Here is a 14,226-nt window from a genome sequence, read left to right as displayed (position 1 = left end):
TACACCATCAGCGATCGGAAAGCATGGTTGGCTAAGTAAAAATCAGTGAAAAAAATATTTATACAAAATTTTGCCCATATGGTTTGAGGCCATGTGTCATAAGGAGCCATCAGTAGTCGTCCATTGTGAAACTATGCCTGCATATCAAGGCGATGACTTGGTAATTGATATCTGAGTATTACATCGAGTCTTCTAGAGTTATTACCCCTGCATTAGAGCATTCAGACATTGTAAACCGGTTGTCCAGGTGGATGGGACTCACTTGTACGAAAAGTATAAGGGTTGTTTGTTGGTTACAGTTTCACAAGATGGTAACGACAATATCGTCCCAATTGCATTTGCTATTGTAGAGGGAGAGACTTCTAATGCGTTGCACTTTTTTCTTAGTAACCTGCGACAATATGTGGTGACTCGGGATGGTGTAGGACTGATATCTAATTGACACGAATCCATCAATACAGCTGTTGCCCATAGTAATGGAGCTTGGTCGCCTCCTAAATCTTTTTACATGTTTTACATCAGGCATATAGAGTCAAATTTTTGAGAAATTTCAAGACACCGTACCTGCAAAAGCTTGTCGTGAATATAGGTAACATTGAGTATGTCGAAGTTCATTATTAACAGGGTCCAAGGAAGTTTGACATGGATGCCTCGCATCCAAGGAATACCTACTCATCATCATATCAGGCTGATGGCTAGATTGTGATTGGCATGGATCTGCAACCATGAACCTAAGTAACTGGCTAAATGAAGCTCCATCTCCTGTGTCAAACTGTGGAGTACTCCAATACTGCTGATGTAATAGGTATGACGGGGTAAACTGTATTTGAGGTACATATGGGACCGAGGACTATGGTTGTTCTTGTGGAGGTGGAGGTGAAGGTGGCGGTGACTGTGGTTCCTGCTCTTGATTGTCATCGTCCCTAACTGGACTACCCTCATCATTCTCTTACACCATAAGATCCGACAAATTCAAGTGGTTTCCATATTTTGTACAGTACCATTACATGTAAATCTCTAAGAGATGTTGTGGAGGTATGGAAAGCTCAGTAAGAACGTGATTATACCTGTTTGTCCACTGCATCACTCAAAATGAATGAGTCATGGCTGTGTCCCAGTCAAGATTCTTAGGACCGGTCAGGACTTCTTCGTGTGTCTTCTCTAGACTCCATTCCTAATGAGAAACTCCCTGAATGAAACCAAACTGTCACTTAAACCTATCAGTTGCATGCCACTCAATGCATTCAAATGATACTAATGGTACCGTAGCGCTCCACACAACTGAGTGCATGTAGATGTCTGCAGGAATTATATCTGGCTCAATGCGATCAACACCGTAGGCAACCCACACAAACTGCACACAATAAAAGAAACAGATGATTACAAGCCAAATAATAATAAAACTAAATCCGAAATAAATACTTCTTTAATGAAAACATAACTGGCCTTCTTGAAGATCATCCAATGACTTCTTAAAGTGAGAAAGACTAAGATATCTATAGCGTCGGTCTCCACACTCCCAATTACCCCACCTAATATGATTTATTTCATTAACATAATTGGATTCTAAATATGAAGACACAATGTAAGTCGATAATGTTATCCGTTAGCAAGCGACACATTACGGGGTTCCCTAGGAACCGGCGCAAGATATGATAGACGGATCCAAGCCCAAGCTAGCATAAGTGTTAGTGGACCATCGATTTTCTTGCAGTCAAAACAAGATGCCCTGCATAACGCTCTGTACAGGTGTGCTAGGCATGCCAATCCCAAACTATACTGTCTGACACTGCCAAAACCACGAAGCAAAGGCAGAAACTTCCAGTGCACAGATACCCCAGACTTGTCTCCAAATAAGATCGTTTCAAATAACAATATAATGTGGCACTTCACGTATCTCGGAATACTATTTTCGTCAATCAACTGTAAATGTTCTTTTAAATCCCAAAGCCACTTCAATTTTATGAAGCTTCCTGATAAACCCCATTTTAGGGTTTATTTTATGCTTAATTTAGTGTATTTTATCCATTATTCTCACACTTATTCATAGAAATCGCATGTTTTACATTTTCCTTCCTAATGTTGTGTTATGATTAAAAACATGCTTCTTTGGCCTTAAATTGCTAATTTTTAATCTTTCTTTATTACCATTCGATGCCGTGATGTGTGTGATAAGTGATTTTAGGTTTTACATGACAGGAATGGCTTAGAGGATGGATAAGAAGTAGGAAAAAACGGAAGGAAAATAAGAAATTGAAGTTTTGAGAAGCTGGCAGCAACGCGCACGCGTGGACGATGCGTACGCGTGAGTGGCGCAGGAGACGAGCGACGCGCACGCATGGATGACGCGTACGCGTGACTAGAATTTTGTCGATCGACACGTACGCATTGGCAACGCGTACGCGTGGGCGACGCGTACACGTGACAGAGTGTCACGTGCTGCAGGTATCAGAATTCGCTTGGGGTGATTTCTGAACTCTTTTTGGCCCAATTTCAAGCCCAAAAATGCAAACTAGAGGTAGGGGTGTAGCTGAGACTGAACACACACTTCACTTTTACTTTTACGTTAGTTTTTTTTAGTTTTTAAATTCTAGAGAGAGAAAACACTACTTCACCTAGGGTTCTTAGTATTTCTTAGTTTTGCTTTTGGGATTGGATTTGAAGAGAACTGCTACTACCTTCAAGTAGAGTTATTATCGTTATAATTTGCCTTTCTATCACTCTACTCTTTTGTTCTCCATTTAGTTGCTTGAATTTATGTTTGGATTTTTTTAATTTTAAATTTATTAATGCAAAAAACTATTTTTATATTTAATTCCATTACTTGTTTGATTTCTTTTAATTGATTATCAGTTCCAAATTTGCTTTTATTAATTTAATTTTAATTACCATGTCTCCTATCTACTCCCTTGACATGTTTGTGAAAATGGCATTCATGTTAATGGAGTAGAGTTTTTAACTTGGTTTTGGAGTTGATTAATTAGAAATCCTTGAGTTGGAATACTCAAGTATTAATCTGTAATAAAAAATTGCTGGCTAACTCAATTTTCACTAACTCTAATCCTTCCGTGAGAAGTGATTAGGATTTGTGAATTAGAGTTAGTATTATCTACTTGACTTTCCTTTATTAGTTAGAGGATAACTAAGTGGAAGCAATAACCTTTTACTATTATACTTGGAAAAATCAACAAGGATAGAAACTCCAATTAATCTTCTCCTAGCCAAGACCCTTTATTTCAAATATATAACACCTCTTGTCATTATTCATTGCTGTAATTGAAAACCATTTATTTTTCCACCCATCACTTTCTCTACAGTCTGACTTTCTCGGTGCAATCCCGAATTGGTGCAAACACTCAGTCTCTAAGACTTCAAAACTACTCATAGTCACTCCTATCACTAAAAGACCGTTTGTCCGAAGACCATGAATAATAGCCACATTTTTCATTGTCACAGCACACTCACAAATCGGAAGGTGAAATATGTGTGTGTCTGGATGCCCGCTCTCGACTAGAGCATTTACCAGTCCTTTCTGACATTGAATTATTCCAATCTGAAAAACATAATAAAAATCAGAAAATCGTAAATGCTCCTCCATATTATGGTTGTACCGATCTGGAGACAGTAGGTGGTTACATGTCAAATTTCGTGAATTCTACAAAAACATAGCAAATTATTAGTTAAATCATTAATAATTACTAATTTACTACTAAAAGTTAATAATTTTCTAATAATAGTAATTAATTTATTAAACTAATGCTAAACTTACTATTAATTAGCTAATTTAGTAACTAGCATGTATGTACAAATACAACTAACCTACCAATTAATTAATTATCATTATTAAAAAAATTTTACATTTAAATACACAAAACATATTAATTAAATACCTAACAACTATCATTAATTATTGAAAATATCAAAAAACAATTAATTTTACTAAATCCAATTTACTAAACTCCAGAATAATAATAATTTAACTTCTAAATTTTATTAATAATACTAAAAATTATTTCGAATAATTTTTTATTTTTAAAAATTATGATATTATTATTCATATTAAATATTTTAGTCAACTATTTCCTAAATTTTTATTGAATTGTTTCTTACATAATTATTTATTTACTTATTCATAAATAATTTACTGGGTAGCAATTCCTATTTCACTAATAATAAATACTAACTTACTATTAATAATAACTAATAAATAAATTCAATTCTTATTTAACTAATAATGTTTCACTTTATTAAAATCTCAACTACAATAATATATTTATGTCAATTAAATATCTAACAATAAATAAATAATTATTGCCGGAGCAAAAATATATTATATTTTATAAAACCTAATTATTAACATATATTTCTAAATTTTTAACAATAATAATAATAATAATTCTGTAATATATATCATTTAAACATATATTCTTAAATTTCTAACAATAATAATAATAATTTTGTAATATAAAAAAATTTAAAAAAAACTTATGTAATCAGAATTGCAGAGATAATTGATAATATGAAATTCAGAATGATCAATATTTTTACATTTTTGCTTCTTTGGCATTGTAATTTTTTTAATTGAAAAAGAAGAAGGAGTTAAAATGGTGAAGAAGAAGAGAAAAAATGGTGGTTAAGTAGGTTCAAGAAAGGGACTTCGGTGGGAGAAAGTGAGTTCAGGAAAGGGGTATGTTGGTATAGGAGCACAGTGCTGGGATGCTGCGCATGCGCGACACCTGGCTGGATGGACGCAAATCGGACAGTCTGATTTGTGCTCCTTTAATCGAACCGTTCGATTGCCTAGCCTAAAATTGATCCGTTCGATTACTTTGATACTAACACCACAACTGCGTAAAGCACTCATGCATTTCATAACCACGTCCTACACCATTTTCCCTCTATATCTAAATTAAAAAATGTACATATATATATAGAAATTACATTACTTTAGGAGAAATAGCCATTTTTTATTATTCCATCCACACACACACGATACAAAAATCGGCTGCTTTTTTTGTTAGGGAAAGTGTTAACGTGTAACACTATAAAATGGAGGGAATCAAAAAAATTGCACAGCTACGGGTCAGATATAAAATGCAAGTTGCGCTTTGTACTTTTTTTTTTTAATTTTGAAATACACTAAACGTAGGTTTAGTTTTGGCATTTCCATTTTTTTTATTTTGTTTTAGGCTAAACGCAGGTTGCGTTTTTTAAGCCAGAAAAATTAAAAATTTTTTTGAAGCCCACAAAATGTAGGTTGCGTTTTGTTAGTGTCAGAAATTTTTTTTTTTGAAAGTCCCAAATGTAAGACCCAGAACCTTTGAAAAGTCTTATTATGATCAAGTCCCAAATCATATAGTTATTTACAGCCTTAATTTCAGAAATTATTTTATTAAAGATAATTAAGGCAAGTTTTGGTTATTGAAATTGAGGTGAGTTATGATTATTATCCAATTTTATAATTATTGGATTATTTTCTATATTTGAATTATAAAGTTGATAATTATGAAATAATAAAGATTTTATATGATTTGGATTAAATAAGTAATGTTTTAAATATTAATGCTGCTGCTTTGGAAAACAAATGATTTAATTATATTATTTCTAATTTTTAGATTTGGGCATTTTATTGAAAATAATTTGTAAAATTGATGAGCAAATAGTATTTTTCCATATACAATTAGTGTTGGATTTACATTGGATTTCAATTACTATATTATTCCCAATTTTATGTGAAATTACCATAATGCCCTTAACCCTAATTTTCAAAATAATGAAAGCCCTAATTCCCAACCCAGCCGCCACATCCTATCTGTTTCCCTTCCTTTTCTCAGTAACGCAACATACACAGCAGCAACAGCTGCAAAATGAAGCCAAGGAAAGAAAGGGTTAGGAGGAAAACGGGAAGAGGGAGAGGGGAAGAGGAAGGACGGCGCTGGCAGGCATCATTGCCGCCGCACCGTCGTGTTACCGCCGAAGGAGAGGTAGCCGCAGACCATGGTCACGGGTGGGAGAGAGAGAGAGCGCGAGCCAGGGCACTGCTGCCGTCACTGACTGACCAGCCCGTCGCGTCGCCGTTGTCAAATCCGTCCCTTGCCGCCGCCGTTGAAGCTGCGAACAGAGAAGAGGGAAAGGGATGAGTCGCGCAGAAGCCACCTGCATCACCACTGGAGGAGGGGAGATCTGTGCCGTTGCTGCGGTTTATGTCGCCGGAATTGCTCTGCCGCCGCCAGAATTTCTGGTCGCTGCCGTTCTGGTGAGCTTGTCCTGTTTCTGGTTCCTCCTAGTTTTGCCAATTCAATTTTACTCTGAAACTGTCATTGAAACTGTTGTATTTAATGAAATGGCTGTCATAAGTTACGTTGTCGCTGTCGGAGAAGCTGTTGTGGTCACCGGAACCATCACCGGAGCTTCTGCAATTTGATTCAGTCTTTAATCCTTTCTCACAGGTCAAGCTCCGGTTATTGCGGGCCACGATTAAAGCTGCCGCCGAACCGGTTCGGAGACTGCCGCTGTTCGGTTCAGCCATTCTTTATTCGTTCCAGTAAGCATATTCGATTTTCGAAAGCCCTACGTTGGTGTTATGTTCCGTGTAGTAAAGTGATTGCGATGTTAATGGTTTTAGGAGTTAGAATCTGGTTTGTTTATGCCGCTTGTAGCTGTTTCTGCTTTTGAGAGGGATCAAGCAGGGCCGAGATTCTGATTGTCGGTGATTTCAGGCTGAGCAAAAAGGAATCGGTTAACAAGTTTGGGTTATGGTTTGCGTTTTGAGGTAGGGGCACTTTCTAAAAACTATGTTTTATGTATTGGAATTATTACATATAGATACTGATGTGAGATATTGTGTATGTGGTGATTATATCTGCCTTATGTATTATTTGATTGACTCGAATGTTTATGGGTGTTGGTTTGGCTGAATTGTTGTGCGGTTTTGTAAAATGTAATGTTTTAAAGCTGATTTTTTAAAGATTTGAAATCTGAGTTTAATCCATTGAGGATTGATTTGAAATGAGTTGATTATTTTGATGATGTGAAGAGTCGAATGCACTTTTGAATTCAGCCTGGTTTACTTTAATTGACTTGGTTTGGACAAATGATTTGTTGCTGAACTGATTCTTTAAAAGCTTTAGAAATGAGTTAAATTGGTTGATATTGAGTTGATTTTGAAATGGTTACATTGAGATATGCCACTGAGGCGACTGTCAAATTTAGCTTGCTTTTGAATTGATTTCTGGTTTTGAGCTGTTGAAAAGGGATGAGAAACAGTTTAGTTGGGACCCGAACCGGGTGACAAAGTCCAAGTTTTATGGGAGGTGCTGCCGAAATTTCTATAAAATCCGAGTCTTTATTGAAATGTTGTCTGGAAAAATGATGAGCTAAAGACTTCAACTATTTTATTTGAATTATCAAGAAAAGGATGATTCGTGCTTTTGAAATGAGTTATTAAAGCGGAAATTGTGATTTAGTCTTGCTTCCTAAGAAAGGCCTAGTGTCTCTTTTTGGAGAAGGTTATTTAGATGAAACTTGTGTTTTAAAGCTGTTTGAATGTGAAAAGGGTTTATGCCTTTGAATTTGACTTGGGGGTTTCAATTAAAGAAGTTTCAATGACTTTGAAAGAACCTGAATGCCTATTGACAAGTTTCATTTTGAAATGTTTTGAGAAATGTTTTAAGTACTCTTTGAATTTTGACTTCTTGCAAGACTAAAACAATTTTGAACAGTTGAAACGTTCTAGAATTTATCATGGGGGTTGAAGTTGGTTTTGCCTAAGTAAAGGAAACGGCTTTGAAAGAAGTAAATGATTACGTGACTTGGTTTGGCTTAGATCCTATTTTATTACTCAAATCGGAAAGCCAAGGTTTTAATGATTTTAAATGAATTTGGCGAACTGAGTTGTATTATTCTCCCCTAAAGACTTGGGACTCTGCTGAGAAGCTTTTGTTATAAAATCCCATTGTTGGATGGGTGGTTTTGAGTACTTTGAAATAAATCCTTAACTTGCCATGGTTTTGGAAGTTTTGGAAAGAGAATGTCGAAAGTGGCTTTGTTTTAAAAAGGGAACTCACTTTGAGTAAATTTGGCTTATGAGCCTGAGATGATTTGAGAAATGAGATCTTTAAAGCCAAGGCTGAAAAGAGTTGAAATTTGATTTCAAAGTGAAATGGCTTGAGAAAAGTGATTTATGGCTTAAATACCGGTTTTATGAATTTGATGATGTTGAATGGTGGAAGTGTTGTTTTGTTATGGGCCGGAATGGCTGTGTATGATTATGAATATTGGCTGGTTTTGGATTGAACCGTGAGCCGAAATGGCTGTGTATGATATTGATTTATGGCTGATTGCCGAATGAATTATGGGTCGTATGGCTGACTATGAATTACGAATTTAAGACGAATGGCTGAGATGGATGTTGATCCATGGCTGGGACTAAATGAATATATGCTTGAGATATCTGGGTAGTAGCAAGGGTTGAGGTTCGTCCCACTTGCTCCAGGTTAGAGACTGTGATGCCTGGGTAGAAGCGGTAGTAGTGGTGATTCCACTCGCTCCAGGTTGAGCTTTTAAACACCCGCCTGGGTAGTAGCCGCAGTAGTGGTTATTCCACTGGCTCTGGGTTGAGCGGGTAGTAACAATGGGGTTGTAGCTCAAACTTACTTGCTCCGCGATGGGTGTTTCTGTCCATGGTTAGCTACCAGGACGTGTCGGGTTGGCTATATAACCGACAGATGATATCATCAGCCACTAGGGACAGGCATGCATCATATGCATCTATGTGACATTGTTTGGGTGTGCATATTGTACTTGGTTTGCCTATGTGATTATCTGCTAATTGTTCTACTTGCAATAACTGTTTGTTTGTGTTTGTATCTTCCTACTTGTGTTTGCATCTGGAACTCTGTTGGATTGGTTGTGGTTGGATTGTTTGGGCCTAGGGCCGTGGGTGAAATGAGATGGACCGATGATTGGTTTCGATTTTGTGTTTCTGATTTTGGAAAAGTATGAAATGCTAATTTAGTTCAGCATGGTTAAACCTTTTTGAAAGGCTTTTGAGTTTTGAGAATTAACGGTTCCTCTCTTTTTGAAAGGCTTTGATGTTTTGAGAATTGAACGGTTTCTCTTTCAGAAAAGATTTCTGACTTTACTTTTATTGAAAACCATTATTTTTTAAAAGAGGCATAAGACGGTTATTAATCACTAGTACGGTTTATCTTCATGTATCCTATTACATTAATTCCCAAAAACCCTCTACTGAGAACCCTTTCGAGGATGATGTTCTCACCCCCCTACATTTTTCCCCTTTCAGGATATGGGCGCTGAAGTCACGAAGAGTTTATTTAATTGTTTACAAAGAGCTTATTTAATTGTTGTTGTGATGCTCTTTATTGCTTTAGATTTTTATTCATTGTACCCTCGCCTTTATCTTGGTATATTTTGTAAGAGGGATATGAATTGTATTGGTTCATGCTTGTAATATTATTTATATATATATGTATATACATGGATGTACTCTTTATGAGTTTTTGTAAGTTGTATGGTATGTATGGATGTACGTTGTATAGCAAAGTAATGCGGTATCGCGGTTTAAAGTTTTAAACAGGCTCATATTTTAGTATTAAATAGTATAAGTGTCGTCGTAATTTCCGAGCTATCAGAGTTGCGCAGCCGGAAGCGTGAGCTTTGGTAGTTAGGGTGTTACACCAAAAACGCAGGTTGCATTTTGTACACAAAATAATATTTAAATCCACAGCTTTGCCTATAAATACGAAGTCCAGTTTCATTCATCTTTATCTTCACTTTTCCTCTTACTCTTTCTTGCATAAAGTCCTTAGTGGTGTACTTTTTTGGCAGATAACTATGTCAAAAAAATAGAGTTAGTTGAGGCTGAAGTTATGGAAGGTGTTGCAAATTTGTGAGTATATTATAACGGTGAGGTTATACCAAACACACATGAAGGAGTGACTTTTGTTTGTGAATGTCCGTTGTCATTTTCTATTCCATACCATGAGTTTTGTGGAGTTGCAAAATGGCCTTTGTAATAACATTCAAAGCCACATTTTGAAAAGGGTGAGCAATCTTTTATATAGAAGTCTTGTACAAGTATTTGGTGGGCTAATACAGTTTCAAATAATGCCCATCACTGACGATGATAGTATGCAGCAGATGTTATATATTCATCAACAAACCCGATCTCACGTGCTGATGATAGAGCTGTACGTTGAGTTTGAACAGCTGTCGGGGATGGGTACGGTCGGCGACGAGGTCAATGTTGATGAGTTCGGGGATACAGATTGAGAAGAAGATAATAATGACAGTGAAGAGGAATTCAAAGCTAACTATGAACTCGATGACGAAAATGATGACGGAGACTTAGCAGGTAACCCAGCGGTGCAAAATCAAGCAAATGCGATTGTAAGCCAACACCTGTTTGGTGTTCTGCCTTTTATGCGGACTCTAGATCTCAAAGCCATGCATGTTCCGGAATTTCCTGAGTATGTGAATACGGTATGTTATGATTATTAACTCAAGTTTCCTATAGTGCTTATTTTATTTGCCTTGTCTGACTGATGGTGGTGCGCATGTCGTAGGTGAATGCAACGTTGCGGCGGAAGATGGCGAGTTTAGTGTCGGAATGGAATTTGATTCGAGAGAGTCAGTGATATCTACAATCAAAAGCTACACCATCTCTAGAGGAGTTGATTACACTGTGTATGAGTTTGAGTCGCAGACATTCTATGCGAAATGCAAGGGGTATGGTGCAAGGTGCGACTGGCTTATCCGAGCTAACTTGATTCGAAAAAAAGCTTGTTGGGAGATCAGGAGATACAATGGCAAGCACACATGAACCATGGGCACGATTTCAAAAGATCATGCCAAGTTGGACTCAAACACAATTGCATATACCATTAGGCCATTGGTCGAAGTAGACCTGATAAACCACTATTTTATGGTTTATATTGTGTTTTATTGAGTGGTTTTATCAAGCTTTTCACCCACTTATTCATATGATTTGCATGTATTTACAATTCCTTCCTAAAAATATCCTATGATTAATAACTTGCTTCCTAAGGACCTTTTTGTTGTATATTTTTATCTTCCTTCGTACCATTCGATGCCGTGATCTGTATGTTAAGTGTTTCAAGCTTCATAGGGCAGGAATGGCGTAAGGAATGAAGAGGAAGCATGCAAAAATGGAAGGAACACAAGGAATTGAGGAGATGACCAGCGAGAAGTCACGCGGTTGCATGGCTCACGCGACCGCACAAAATAGAAGAAATTACCGTGACGCGCTCGCGTGCTGATGATTAGATTTTTGATGGTATAGAAATTCACAAATGAATTCTCGTTGCAAGTATAGTTTCCAAACCAATCAAAAATCCTTTCATACAAAAGATTGTTTGTCACAAGTAACAAACCCCTAAAAATAATAACCGAAGTATTCAAACCTCAGGTCGTCTCTTAAAGGAATTGCAGGGAAGTGTTGTAATGAAGTGTCTTGTTATTGGTTGTGATGTGTTTTGGGGTTTTTGAGATTTTAGACAAGAAATATAAATGGCAAAGAAAATAAACTAACTACTATAAAAGGCTCTTGGAAAGGTATGAAAATTAGAAGTCCTATCCTAGTTATCCTTCTCAATTGTGATGAGAATTGTTCATTGCTACCACTTAGTTAACCCTTACTAAATAAAGGAAAGTCAAGTGGATGAATTGACTTGAGCCACAAGTCCTAGCCAACTCCCAAGGAAAGACTAGCTTTAGTGCACTCCAAACCAATTAGCAATCTCTCCAATTACCAATCAACAAAGGAATTAGATAACTGAAGAGTCACTAATTACTCTACCTAGGCCAAGAGGAACAAAATCTATACTATATCTAGAAGAGGCATTTCAACAAACACATAAAAGGCAATAAAAGTAAACAATATAAATTGCAAGAATTAAAGAGAGATCTAACTACAAAGGCAAGAGATCAATAATAGAAAAGCAAAGAAGAACAATTATTATGAATTACCTCTTATTGAATTGAAAGAAAATGGAAGGAACAATAGTAGATCTACAACAAAGCATAAGAACAACATAAAGGAAATTACAATAAAAGAATGGAAGAAGATGAATGTAACAACAAAGAATTGAAAGGTAGAAGTAGAAGAAAGCAAAGATTGACTTGAGGAATCAAATTGATTCATCCACTTGACTTTCCTCCATGGCTAGAGGTTAACTAAGTGGGAGTAATGGATAATTTGTTATCACAATTGAGGAGGATAACTAGGATAGGACTTCTAGTTCTCATATCTTGCCAAGAGCTTTATTAGTTGTTAGGTTATTTCCCTTGCCATTTATAATTCTTGTCTATAATCTCAAAAACCCCAAAATAACTCACAACTAATAACAAGACACTTTATTGTAAATCCTAAGGAGAACGACCCGAGGTTTAAATACTTCGGTTTATAGATTTTAGGGGTTTGTACTTGTGACAAACAAATTTTTGTATGAGAGGATTATTGTTGGTTTAGAGACTATACTTCGACGAGATTTCATTTGTGAAATTCTAAACCGTCAAAAATCCGATCATCAAAATGGCACCGTTGCCGGGGATTTGCAATGGTGTTATGTTATTGGTTATTGTACATATGTGAATAGTGTAAATAGCTTGTCTTTTGCTTGTTTACTAGATTTTGTTAGTTTTATTTTGTCTTTCCATAATGAATTCTCACTATGGCTATGAGTTTGGTCCTGGTTGTGTTGTAGGAAATGTGAACTTTAATGGCAATATGTACCATGGATGGAACCATCAAAGATGGGAGGAGCCTCAAGGAATTGATCACTCCTATTGGCAACAACCTCCGGATACTTATAGGTATAATTTCCTTCCTAATGCATGTCAATTTAATGGCTATGATGACTCTTCTTGTGACACTCAACAACCACCATCATATGCCTATGAATCTCATCCTCAACATGAACCTCAACCATACTCACAAGCCTTGCCACATCAAGCACCTTCCTATGATCCATATCCACCATATGATCAATCATTCATGCCATATTCTTATGATCATTATGAGCAAGAACCCTTAGAACCACCACAACCCTATCAAGATTACTCCCAAGAACCACCTCACTACACACCATCTCCACAATTTTATCAAGGGGAACCACCTTCCTACCATGAATCCTCTCTCCAAAATAATGAACCTTCCTATTTACCCCAAGCCCCAATAGATGATTCTCTTACCTTGCTACTTCAAGGACAAGCGGATATGCAAAGGAACACCTTAGAATTTGTGACTAACTTGACCAAGGTAGTGCATACTTTAGCCTACAAATGTTTGAACACTCAAGGTACTTCCGTAGCCACATGTGAAAAACCTAAAGAAGAGCAAAGTATGAAGGAGAAATTGGAAAATCCGGTGGAAAAGGAGGAGTCGAATTTTGTGCTAGAACAATTGGAGGAGCCTATGATCATTGAAGAAAAGGAAGAAGTGGTTGAAGATTTAGGAGATATTGAAAGTCCATGGGAATGTAGCATCATGAAGCACTCTTCCAAGAAGCTTGACATTGATGTTGAGGAGGGTGCGCAACCTCCAAGGCATATCATCATTGGAGACTTGGAAGAGGTTTATCAAGAAATGGATTCAATCATGGATGAATTTCTCTTTTGTTTATTGTCCTTAAGTTGGACTTATGGGGAGCTTCTCTCAAGGTGGCTTGTGCTTGTATTCATCTTGGAACTTCCACCAATGCTTGGACTTCCAATAAGCTCCATCATTCAAGATTAATATCTCCAAGCTTTGATGGAGTTCTTCACAAACCATGGGCTCCCAATGTTGATCCTCATGTGTTCCCGGATCCCATATTTTGTCGTCACACCCATCTCCAAGTTGATTATCATTAATCCATGTGGGTGGTGAGCAAGGTGAATTCTCAACAAAGTGACCAAACATCCTTCTAGGCCCATGTATTCTAGTTATACACCAACCTTTACAATTAAGCTTTGAGCATGCAACCATAATGAACCTAGAATGATATTTCAAACCACTAACCATCACCTTTTTACTCTTAAAGCCACAAATATGTCTTAGTTGACCATCCGTCTTAAGCAAACCATATTCAAGGGGAATAATAAAGCTTAAGTATAAGGAATTTACCCACTTGAATGAGAAAATGGATGGTGGTGGCTTGGGGAGAGGTATCTCCAATGTGCTTGCAAGCTCTACTCCCTTGTTTG

This window comes from Arachis duranensis, chromosome 5 (assembly GCF_000817695.3).
Source record: "Arachis duranensis cultivar V14167 chromosome 5, aradu.V14167.gnm2.J7QH, whole genome shotgun sequence".
NCBI lineage: Eukaryota > Viridiplantae > Streptophyta > Magnoliopsida > Fabales > Fabaceae > Arachis > Arachis duranensis.
This window is presented reverse-complemented; position numbering follows the sequence as displayed.